Source organism: Sminthopsis crassicaudata, chromosome 1 (genome assembly GCF_048593235.1).
Source record: "Sminthopsis crassicaudata isolate SCR6 chromosome 1, ASM4859323v1, whole genome shotgun sequence".
Classification (NCBI taxonomy): Eukaryota; Metazoa; Chordata; class Mammalia; order Dasyuromorphia; family Dasyuridae; genus Sminthopsis; species Sminthopsis crassicaudata.
In genome coordinates, this window is record NC_133617.1 from 189,961,182 (window position 1) to 189,973,280 (window position 12,099).

Here is a 12,099-nt window from a genome sequence, read left to right on the forward strand (position 1 = left end):
TCTCTGTAACATTGGGAAAGTCATTTAACTTCTTCTCAGCTTCAGTTTCTTCATCTGCAAAATGGGGTCCACAATAATAATAACTACCTCAGAGAATTTTTGTATCAAATGAGATAATAGGTGTAAAGTATTTTACAAACCTTAAAGTACTACATAAATAATAGCTATTGTTGTTGTTATCCATTCAAATAGTTTTAGTTACCATTTATTACTATCTGTCCTAGATGATATCTAAATGGAAATCTTTTTGATCACTATTTTTCTATGTTCTCTGCTGCTTATATGCTAAATATTTTTAAAGTCTTATAAACTTATTATTTTTAAATACTCCCACTTATTGATTCCCTTCACCATTCCAAGTTATATCACATTCCTTTTAATGTAGAGTATTTTCTACTATGGTCAAAAATTTTTTTTTGCTTAACATTTCCATTCAAGACTCACTCATTCCTGGCTTTGAATCTTTGCATACGTCATTGTCCCAACTCATACACATTAATCCCTCAAAACTCATTTCCTCTATGAAGCTATCTCAGAATAATTGGTACTTATAACTCCTGTTGACCTAATAATCAATGTGTGTATGCATGTGTACTATAGCCAGCTCATACCAACCTTTGAGAGCAGATTGTTGAAAATTTATACTCAGAGGGCAGCTAGGTGGTGCAATGGATGGACCAGCCCTGAAATCAGGAGGACCTGAGTTCAAATCTGTCCTCAGATACTTAACACTTTCCAGCTACGTGACCCTGGGCAAGTCACTTAACCCCCATTGCCTCAGCAAAAAAAAAAAAAAAGAAAAAAGAAAATTTATATCTCAGGGAAAAAACCCTACAAATAGAGGGCTCAATATATTGTTTTATTGAATGTTTAGATTTTAAAAAGCAGAGGAAAAATGGTCAATAACAAGATTAAACTTAAAAGTGTACTGCAAATTTTTTGAGAGCCAGTTGTTAAATATTTATCACCACTGCACATCACTACAAATATGTATTGATATAAATATACCCAGAAATGTCCTTATTTATCCTTGATTATGTAGCCCACGATTCCAAACAGTTCTAGAATGGCAAGGAACTATGTTCATTATTTAAAAGTCTTTTCATTAATGAGCTCCTCTATAATTCACATATTTCTGTGTATATGTGAAAATAGTTTTAAGATAGTCCAAATAGGGGCAGCTAGATGGCGCAATGGATAGAGCACCAGCCTTGAAGTCAGGAAGACCTGAGTTCAAATCTGGCCTCAGACACTTAAAGCTACCTAACTGTGTGACCCTGGGCAAGTCACTTAACCCCAAATGCCTCAAGATAGTCCAAGTGGCCCATATGTGGCATGGATTTATAGATAGATATGAAAATTTCCCATACAGGGAGACAAAATTCCATCTTTGCAGAGAATAGAAAGGAGGGATGCTTTTCATCTCCTTATCTTCAAGAGGGCTATTGGCTTAGAATTATATCTATTACACATCAGATATTTGAAATCTAGGTATCTGATACTTCAGGAGAGGAAGTATATGTGTGTATGGGGGAAGGGGGTCAGGATGAAAGACTTCCCCCAGTCACTCTTGGGAGGGAAGTAAATCCACCCCAGACTTGGACAGTTATAGCTTAATCTTGGTTAGTTCCGTTTCCTCCAAACACTTATAACACAAAAGAAAATCATGTCTCCCTATACATAGGAGGAGGCACCAAACCCAACTGTGTGGCTACATGTGCATTTATATAATCTCTAAGATTGTTTTAATATAATATAATATATGAATGATTATTTTTCATACACATGTACATTTATATAATCTATAAACTATAATAATATATAGAATTATTTTAAGAATATAATCTATATGTTTCTATGAATCATTTGTTATGTCATTTTTCATACATATATGTATATACATGTTCATGGAGATATGGAAAGAAGAAAGGGAGATTGAAAAATCTTCAATCTTCTCAGTATGAATGCACCTATATAACACAGATTCGAATCCTCTATGCTTTTTCTCTTTACACAATTCTTACATATATTCTCTCTATAAATCTTCTACTGAAAATCAACCCAACTCTCTAGATGTCATCTTCTGCAGTGCTACAGATGTACCCTAGAGATGTCTATTGTCTTTCATTCTCCATATCCAATTAGTTCACATCTTCTTTCAATCATAAATATGCTCTATGAAACTTTTTTTTTTTTTTTGGCTGCATTTCTGGACATAGATCTGGTCATAGATCCACCAATTGGTGGCAAATGTTTGCCCATCCACAAAATTTTATTGTCAAAAGTTCTTACTTCTTAAAGCCTATAAATTATTTTAAAGTACTTCCCATCCATAAACAAGAGGAATTATACCCTAATTTAATGTGGTCAATATGAGCAAACTGTAACCCTCAATTAATTTCTTGGATAGAAGTAAGTAGAAGTCACATACCTGGAGGGGGGTTGTCCACATCCACACATGTACCCTAGATTTCATTTCTGTTTACAATTACCAGAGACCAGGCAGTGGGAGAAATTCATTTTTAGAAGCATAGGGCAAGTTATTTCAATGATTAGATTCTTCCATGTATTTTTCTAATCATCAATTTTAAATGAGAGGGAATAATTCAAAGAAAATTTTTGGTATTGATCACACAAATTGCAATGAACCAAATATTTCAGATTTAACCATCTTTGATGAAACAGAATTTGATTATCTAGTTGAGGAAACTAACTGTGTGAACCTGGGCAAGTCACTTAATATACCTAAGTCTCAGTTTCCTTATCTCTAATAATAGCATATACCTCCCAAGGGCTATTGTAAGTATCAAATGAGATAGTAATTATAAAGTGCTTTGAAAATCTCAAAACGTCATATAAATAACTATTATTGTTATTGCTATTATTATTATGAGGCATAACCTGCTAGTCATTTGTCATTGTTCAGTTATGTCCAGCTCTTCTTGACTCTATTTGTGATTTTCTTTTCACTAATTTTTTTTAATGAGTTATTTTCTTTTTCCAATTCAGAAATTCTACTTTCTTGAGAATTTTCTTATCTTTTCCAATTCAGAAATCCTACTTTCCTGTGATTTTTTAACCTTTTCTAATTCACAAATTTTGTTTCCCTGCACCTCCTGTAAATTCTTTATTTTTTCCAACTCAAATTTCGTGTCGTTGTTATTCTCTATCATAGCTTCTCTTTCCTTTCCCCATTTTTCTTCAAACTCTCTTAACTTTTTAATAGTCTCTTCTAGGAGAGAGTTATGGGATGGGGGGCAGGTATCATTCCCCTTTAGAGTGTTATCTGCTGACTCTCTGCTGTTAAGTTCCTCGGGGTGGATACCCGCTCTTTCTCTGTGTAGAAGGTATCAATTGTTCTCTTCAGCTTCTTACTCATTGTTAAAATCTGTTGGGGTTTGCCCTTGGGGTAAGAACTTTATTTATTTATTTACCAGCTTCCTCCCAGACTGGGGGTAGAATGCAACAACCCTGTGCCTGAGCTAAGAGAGAGCTCTGGGAGAGTTCCTCTCCCTCCTCCCTGGAAGTGCCTCAGAGGTGATTAGTATGGCTGTGGCTGCGCTGTGAGGGTTGCCCAGTGAAGGACGCTGCTGTGTGTCCTTGCGACTTCCCTGAGGTTTAAGACTGAACAGTAAAGGCGACACAAAGCCCAGCCAATGCGTCCCATGGGGCTTCGATATCAGCAGCTGATGGGAAAAGCCCCTGCGCTCAAAATGGAAGTGTCTGCCCAGAAACCGCGGAACCTGATACAGAGGTTCCGCTTCTCTGAGAATTCCGAGGCTGCTAGAATTCCACTGCCTTAGGCTGAGCCCCACACTATGTGGATTAGATATTGCCTCAGGTTGTGTCCCCGCTGTTCAGGCTCTTAACTACCCCAAGGTGAAGGCCGGACAGCAGAAAGCAACTGCATAGACTTGCCGAGATCTGTTAGGTCATTTCCGGATTGGGGTGGTTCTAGAATCTGGCTTTATATTTTAAAGTGGCTTGATTTCTCTTCTGAACTGCTGTTTTATAAGCAGAGAAGAGGTAACAGCCTGTGCCAGATTCCTCTATCTCAATGGCTTCTCTGATCTCAGAGTTCTCCCCAGCCCCATCCACACAGTGTGCTAGCACCTAACCCTGTCTGTGCTGGTCTTTTTTTTTTTTTTTTTTTCCTCCCCTCGGAACTGACCTTTTCTGTTGAAATTCCAGATTCTCTTCGGCTGGTAAGTCATGCTTCAATCCTCATGGTTTCTATCAGTCCAGCGTTATTTTTGAGGCTGATTTAACTAATTGGTAATGAGGGAAGAAGGGAGCTTACAAATTCATGTGTATCTTCTCCGCCATCTTGGCTCCGCCCCTATTTGGGATTTTCTTGATAAGATATTGGAATGGTGCCATTTCCTTCTGTAGTTCATTTTATAGATGAAGAAAATGAGGCAAACAAGGTTAAATGATTTATCCAGAGTTACACAGTGTCTGAGGCCAGATTTTAACTCAGGAAGGTGAGCCTTCTAATCCCAGATCCAACAGCCTACCACCTGACCACCCAGGCTCATTGTTTGGTCTGGATCAAGAAGAGCTCGTCAAAAGTATCATTCATGAGAATAGGTTATTAATTAAAAGCATTAGACCAGCAAAGTTTTTTTAAGATAAAAGATTCAAAATTATCAAATAAGTTTATTTTTTTAATATTTAAATTAAACATTATATTTTTAAACTTTTTTTAATATCAGGGAAGCAATTGCTAATATTTTTTCAAAATGCATTTATTAGTTTTTAAAAATGCAAGATTTTATTTTAAATTGCTTTTTGATCTGCTATTAATCATTTTGACTATAATCAAAACAAAACAAGGAAATCAATTGGTATTTCATCCTGTTCTATGTTGTCGTTTTGAATCCAAGGACAGAAAAGTTAGTGAACAACAACCTATTATCACACTGACTAGTTTTAACTATGTTTGTTCTTTGTATTAATTATATTTAATTATATTATGCATGCATCACTTAATATTTAAATATAATTTCTTGATGTAGATTTGTGTTTTATTTTAATGTCCAAATGAATTCATAAAAAAGATTTCGTTTATTTGGGTATTGAAAATATAATACATATACATTAGATGTTTATGATCTTTTATTGCTCTTCAGAGTAAAATATATTTAATTATTCCACTGTAGGTTGAGAAACACTGCTTTTACATGGATATATAAATATGTAATTTTTGGCATGCAAAGTAATAGCCTCATTCATCCACCCAACATCTTCCATTGTCCTTTGAGTTGCCTGTAATTATAAATCTTCTGTCATCTTGGTGTTTCAGGGTTCAAAGTCATATGAGATCACAAGGAAATTATGTATTTGAGAAATTGTGGCAATTGATCCCAATGCAAAGATATATCTCTGCTTAGCATCCATATTTTGTTTTTTGCAAATAGTATTTTATTTTTTCCCACTACATGTAATAACTTTTAAAATTCCTTTTTTATAAGATTCTGAATTTCAGATTTTTTCTCCCTCTCTCTACCTCCTCTGTCCTCCCCAAGAAAGCAAACAATTAGTAGTTTCTACATGTGCTATCATGTAAACATATTTCCACATTATTCATATTGTGCAAGAAACAGAACAAAAGGGAAAAGCCACAACCCACCCCATACACACAAAAACATTAAAAAAACAACAACAAAAAAGTGAAAATACTAAGCTTTGATAAGCATCTGATCCCTAGTTCTTTCTGGATGTGGAAGCATTTTCCATCATGAGTTTTTTGAAATTGTCTTGGATCCCTGTATTGCTGAGAAGAGCTAAGTCTATCATAGTTGATCATTACATAATGTTGTTGTTACTCTGCAATACACTTCTGGTTCTGCTAATTTCACTCACCATCAGTTCCTGTGTCTTTCCAGGCTTTTCTGAAATCTGAAATTAATTCTTATCACACAATCGTATTCCATTATAATCACATATCACAACTTGTTCAGCCATCTCCCAATTGATGTCCAATTCTTTGCCACCCCTAAAAGGGCTGTTATAAATATTTTTGTACATGTGGGTTCTTTTCCCTTTTTTGTGATCTCATTAGCAATGTAGCAATACTGCTGGATCAAAGGGCATGCACAGTTTAATTGTCCTTTGGGCAAAGTTTCAAATTAACCATATTTTAAAAACAATACACACTCTTCATGAATCACTATATCAGTATCTATATGAATGCTTACATTTATTTTTACACGGTTTCATAGTTAGAGCAAAAAATTATATCAGAAGTCATTTAGTCCAACCCATTCCTTATATACATGAGGAAACTGAGGCATCAGAAGTGAAAGGTCACATAAGCAGGATCAGAACTGACATTCCAACCAGTGCTGCTGGATGACACTGTAACACACATGATTTATCCCATTTTCCCCATGACTAAGTAAGGAGCTTAGATTGTAAAACCCTTTAAGTAAAGAGTAATATCTTCTCTCTTCTTTGTCTTTCCCCACAAAGTCCGATTGAGCCTCACAGCGGGGCATTTTCAAATATATGCCTTCAAGGGTTCCAACTTTATAAAAATCTCCAAAGGAAAGTGGCGACTCAATGCCAAGGACAAGGAGCTAAGTGTGTGAGGGGAGAGGGGGAGAAAGGGGCTGGGTAAAAGAGTTCTGACACAGTCATTAATCCCAAAGCTTAGCTGCTTTCTGCACTGATGACAGCCATCAACGCAGTAATAGCTGCCAGTTAAGAATATCAAGTTAACTGCAGAATACAATGGGCATAGAAACAGACTGGGATGCCTAAAAGAGGGCTCCTTTCAGAGGAAAAGAGGAAATGGAGGAAAGCGGAAGAAGAGGAAAGTGGAAAAAAAATTAAAAGGCTAAATACCACCAAAGAGATAATTTTGGAGAAGATTAAGGGGGGCACACAGAAAATGTTAAAAGGAACAAAAAGAAGCAATTCATAGTGAATGCTACACACACACACACACACACACACACACACACACACACACACACACACATTTAAAACATAGTGCCAGTTACATGGCACAATGACAAGAGTCTGGAGACAGGAAAACCTGAGTCAAATTAGACATGTGTGACCCTAGACAAGTCTATAATCCCATTTGCCTCAGTTTCCTGATCTGTAAAATGAGCAACAGAAGGAATAGCAAGCCATTCTAGGATCTGTGTCAAGAAAACCCCAAAATAAGTCACAAAGAGTTGATATTACTGAAAACAACTGAATAACCCTCCAAACAGCTAGGAGATGTCTGCAGCTGGAAACTGAATGGAGTTTCATTGGATTTAGTCAAAGGATTTACACAAGCGAATACAAATATCTCAGAGCTCAGGTTCTGTTAATATTTCTCTGGGGGACTTATCAGTGTATGTAGTTGGAATAATAGTGTCACAGCCCTTTTTAGTCTGCTGGCACCGAACAAAGGCCATAGTTGTCATTTTTCCCCTTTTCACATGCACAAGGGCCAACTTGATTTAGAATGATTCCAGCCTGCCATACTTGACAATTTTGCTCAAGGGGTTGGGTGAGGGGCACAGAGAAGCCACTTTGGGGAAAGGGGGCAGGCAGGCAGGAACAGGAAAGGCTTTTCTCAGGAGGTAGGATGTAAGCTGAATTCTAAAAGAAGCCAGGAAGTAGGGATGAGAAGGAAAACATTCATAAGCAAAATGATATGATTGAATGCAATCATGTCACCATAAAAAAAAAAAATGATAAATCACTAACTACAGGCAAAAAGTACAAATCAGAGGAATGAGACATAGAAAAAATAAAGCTTTACTTGAGAATGGGGAGGAAACATTTAACTAAGGAGTCTGACCCAGAGATATGGTCTAAGTATGAGAGAAAGTAAGAACAGGGTAGCTAAAGGATACAAGTTGAATTAAGTGCCTTGAGGACTTTTTTTTTTTTTTCCTTTTTGCTGAGGCAATTGGGGCTAAGTGACTTGCCCAGGGTCACACATCTAGGAAGTGTTGAGTATCTGAGAACAGATTTGAACTCAGGTCCTCCTGACTTCAGGGCTGGTACTCTATCCACTGCACCACCTAGCTTTTCTGCCTTGAGGACTTTTAAGAGAAAAGATTCAAAAGGGAGACAATGTAGCACAGTGGATGAAGTGCCAGACCTGGAAGGAGGAAAACTCATCTTCATGAGTTCAAATCTGGGCTAAAAAAACTTGCTACATGACCCTGGATAAGTCATTTAACCCTTTCTACCTCAGTTTCCTCATCTGTAAAATGAGCTGGAGAAGAAAATAGCAAACCAGTCCAGTGTCTTTGCCAAGAAAATGGAAACATTCAAAAAATTGGACATAAATGAACAACAAAATCCAAAAGGTCAGAAGGGAAGGGAGGAGATACTGAAGACAAAAGTTTTGTTCATAAGTAGCGCTTCCTGAGAGGGATTGGATGGGAACTGCTGGAATTGAGATGTCTTTACAAAGGAGTGGGAGAGTCCCTGCTGGAGTTCTTAGTCTTCTGTTAGAAAGGTTAGCCTGCCCAGAAGAGATTCAGAGTAAATTCTACCTAGATTTTAGCAAAGTTAGCTGACTTCCTTAAAATGGCTCTTCTCTAGGTCACAGATACTGCACCAACCCAAAGGATTTACCACAACATTTTAACAAAGTGGATGTTTATTTTGGTTCCTCCATCCTGATAAATTATGCCATTGGGTAGACGAGGCTGACTCACGTGCACATGCCTTGCCCAGAGGGAAGCACCAGATATGTTACTCCATGCCCACTATCTATGAAATGATGTTGCGATGGATCATTCTTTGATGTTGATATGTTACATTTACTAGTACATACTGGGTGACTTCAAATATGGCAGAGAAGCTATCATGGCAGCCATATGTTGGTTTACCCATATGCACTCATATGCATCATCTTGGTATAGACCCTAGTGGTTTGTTATTTCCTTCTCTAGCTCATTTTATAGATCAGGAAACTGAGGCAAACAAGATTAGTGACCAATAGATGCCAGGCCAGCAAGAATGACTGGATTGCTGTAATGGAATTGGTTAGCACTAGAATAAAAATTAGTTATTAAAACAGATAATTATTTTAAATGGTATAATTATTTTTTAAAAAGCAAGCAAACAAACTAACCAACTAATCAACCACAGAGTGATTCCACACACAGAAATGCATGGGAAATTATTGAAAAATTCTTAGCTTTTGAATTGGGGGCAGAGGGAATGCTTTTCTATCTTAGTTTTATTTTCCTTGGTGGACAGGAAGACCAACCTATTGAGCTTTGCAGTGGTAGCATAATTATAATTTGTTGGATAATCAGCATCCATGACCAACAAGATGGCAAAAACAAGATAATCAAAAGAGAAGGAAGAACTTGGCTGAGTTTCCCCAAAGCAGAATCACAGAACTTCAAATGCAGCCAGGCCCTTCAGCCTGAGGGCAGCTCCTCCCAATATTAATAAGCAAGAACAGGACAGATGGGCCAGCCATCTTTCAAAGACTGTAATGGTGTTATAATGTTTTTTATCAACATCCATGAAAATATTTTAAAATTCTATTTTAAACTAGTAACTGAGAGTTGCCAGGAAAGGTTAATTGGACCTAAGGAGAAAGCAGGTAACTGCCAGGTAGAACATAGCTTAAATAAATGATGGGGTGTAACAGAGAAATGAAGAAAAAATTCATTGAAAAGCTAACAAGTTGGCCAAACCAACCCATATTTAGACCTTAAATGGAACTCATTGTTAGCAGTATTCTTCCTGTAGTGAATGTCATGACTCTTGCCCTCATCTTTCTGTAAACCTTCCACAGAGGAGTTATTCCCCTAGTATACTTAGCAGGGCATCAATTGGGCTGCCCATTTCTTTTTCCCCGTTTTTACTATCTTACTAGTCTAGCACACAATAATAGTTTAACCATTTTTGTCCCCAAAAATTAAAGTGGGAATTTCCGACAACATGTCAAACCAAAGAGCAAAATATCTATAATGATGATGATGGTAACATACAAATATATAATACTTTAAGATCTGAAAAGTGTTTCACACCTGTGTAATCTCATTTGATTCTCACAACAACCCTGGGAGGTAACTGCTTTTATTATCCACAACTGAGGAAACTGAGAGTGACAAAAGTGAAGTGGCTTGCCCAGGGTCACAAAGCTAGTAAATGTCTAAGGCAGGATTTCAAGTCGGTTCTTGTTAACACCTAGTCTAACACTCTTTCCATTGGGTCACAAATTGTCTTACACACACACACACACACACACACACACACACACACACACAATATATTTTCTCCCCTCTTAGCATAGGTGTCAGGATGATTGATGTGAAAAGTTGCATAAAATATCAGACTTGGATGAGATATTTTGTTGAACTGACTTACCTTTCGGTACTCTATTATAAAAGACAGCTCTGGATAGAGGAGGGGGAATGGATACATTTGGAAATATAAACAAATGATATAAAAATTTTTTATAATAAAGTTTAATTTTAAATGGATCAATATCATAGATGGAATTTGGGTATTTTTTATTTGAATGATGAGCAAAGATTTCATTAGATAGATGATACTACCATAAGAGGACAGCCAATATTTGAAGAGATGGGGCTTGAAAGAGTAGAAGGAGCACTGGTGTGAGTTCCAGTTCCAGCTCCTGCTACTTATTACTGTGAGATCTGAAGCAGATCATTTAATCTTTCTGAGCCTCATTTCCTCATTTATAAAATGAGGGTTGGACTTTATAACCTGTAAGTTTCCTTCTAATTCTAAATCCCTAATCCTAATATCTTGAACACATAATGTATTATTGCCTTTCAAATGAACATAAATGCTATTGTGAATAACAAAATATCAAATTTTATTTGATTGATTGATATTGAATTGATATTTAATTTATTTTAAAATGTTACTGAACTCCAAAAGGTTGGGAATCATTAGTCTGGAGAATCCCAATATAATTCATACTTCATCACTTTGCCAAATTAAAAAAATAATTTTAGGCATAGATCCAGCCAAGTGACTCCCTTGCTCAAATGCCTTAGTCCTAGTGAATTGATAATTCATTTATGAAACTGTGAAATGGGGGCAGGCACACCAAATTCTTTGGGTACTTGCAAGAAAAGGCCATGATGACAGTGGAAAATGGGGCCATAATCACACTTTAATAACCACAGAGAGTGTGGAACACCAGAGAAAGTACAGATACAAGCAGTAAAAGAGGTCCAGAGGTAGGTGACCTCTCTGGCAAATGACAAAACTTCAAGTGCTTGAAGAGAGCCTTCTCTAGACCAAACATACCAATCTCATGTAATGTAGTTGCTTATTCTTTTGTTAACCATTCTGAGATTCCAGGATCTGACCATTGTTTACTGAATAACACATAAACTCCTTAGCCTTTCATTTAAGACTCATTTTATACTGCTACTTTGCAGGTAGTCTGATCATTCCCCCCCAAAAAAGTATAGTTACAATGTTTTGTATCTGATCTGATTATATGCCCTTAAATCTTTATCCAAAAGGTTCATCCTCTCTCTGGAAAACCTGAATAATCTCCACAGTTCCATCTTATGAAATCCTTCCCATTTCTTCTGATGTCATCTGATCCTTAACATATTTCCTGAACAAGAAATGCTACCAAAGCCTTAATACTACTCTGTTTGGATAGGTACTTTTCATCTTATACTTTGCATTATAATTATGTATGTACATACTAGTTTTATCCAACCATCTCTTCTCCTTTTCCCCAGGAAATTAGAAATTTCATGAAGTTTTTAATGATTGTTCTTCAGTCTCGTCCAAATCTCTATGAACCCAATTGGGCTTTTATTGGCAAAGTGGTTTGCCATTTTTTTCTCCAACTCATTTTATAGTTGAGGAAAATGAGTCAAAAGTTAAATGACTTGCCACAACTTAGATTTGAATTTAGGAAGATGAGTTTTTCTTCCAGGTCTAATGTTCCATTCACTCTACCACCTAGCTTGACCAAATGTCTTGTTCCATCTTTGTATCTCTCCCCAAAACACTATAGTAACTATTAAATAATAATTCTTTAATGAATACTGGGTTGAATTGAATTTCTAAAATCTTCCAATTATAACAGTTATTAGCATATATGAATGATTATTTATCAGAGAG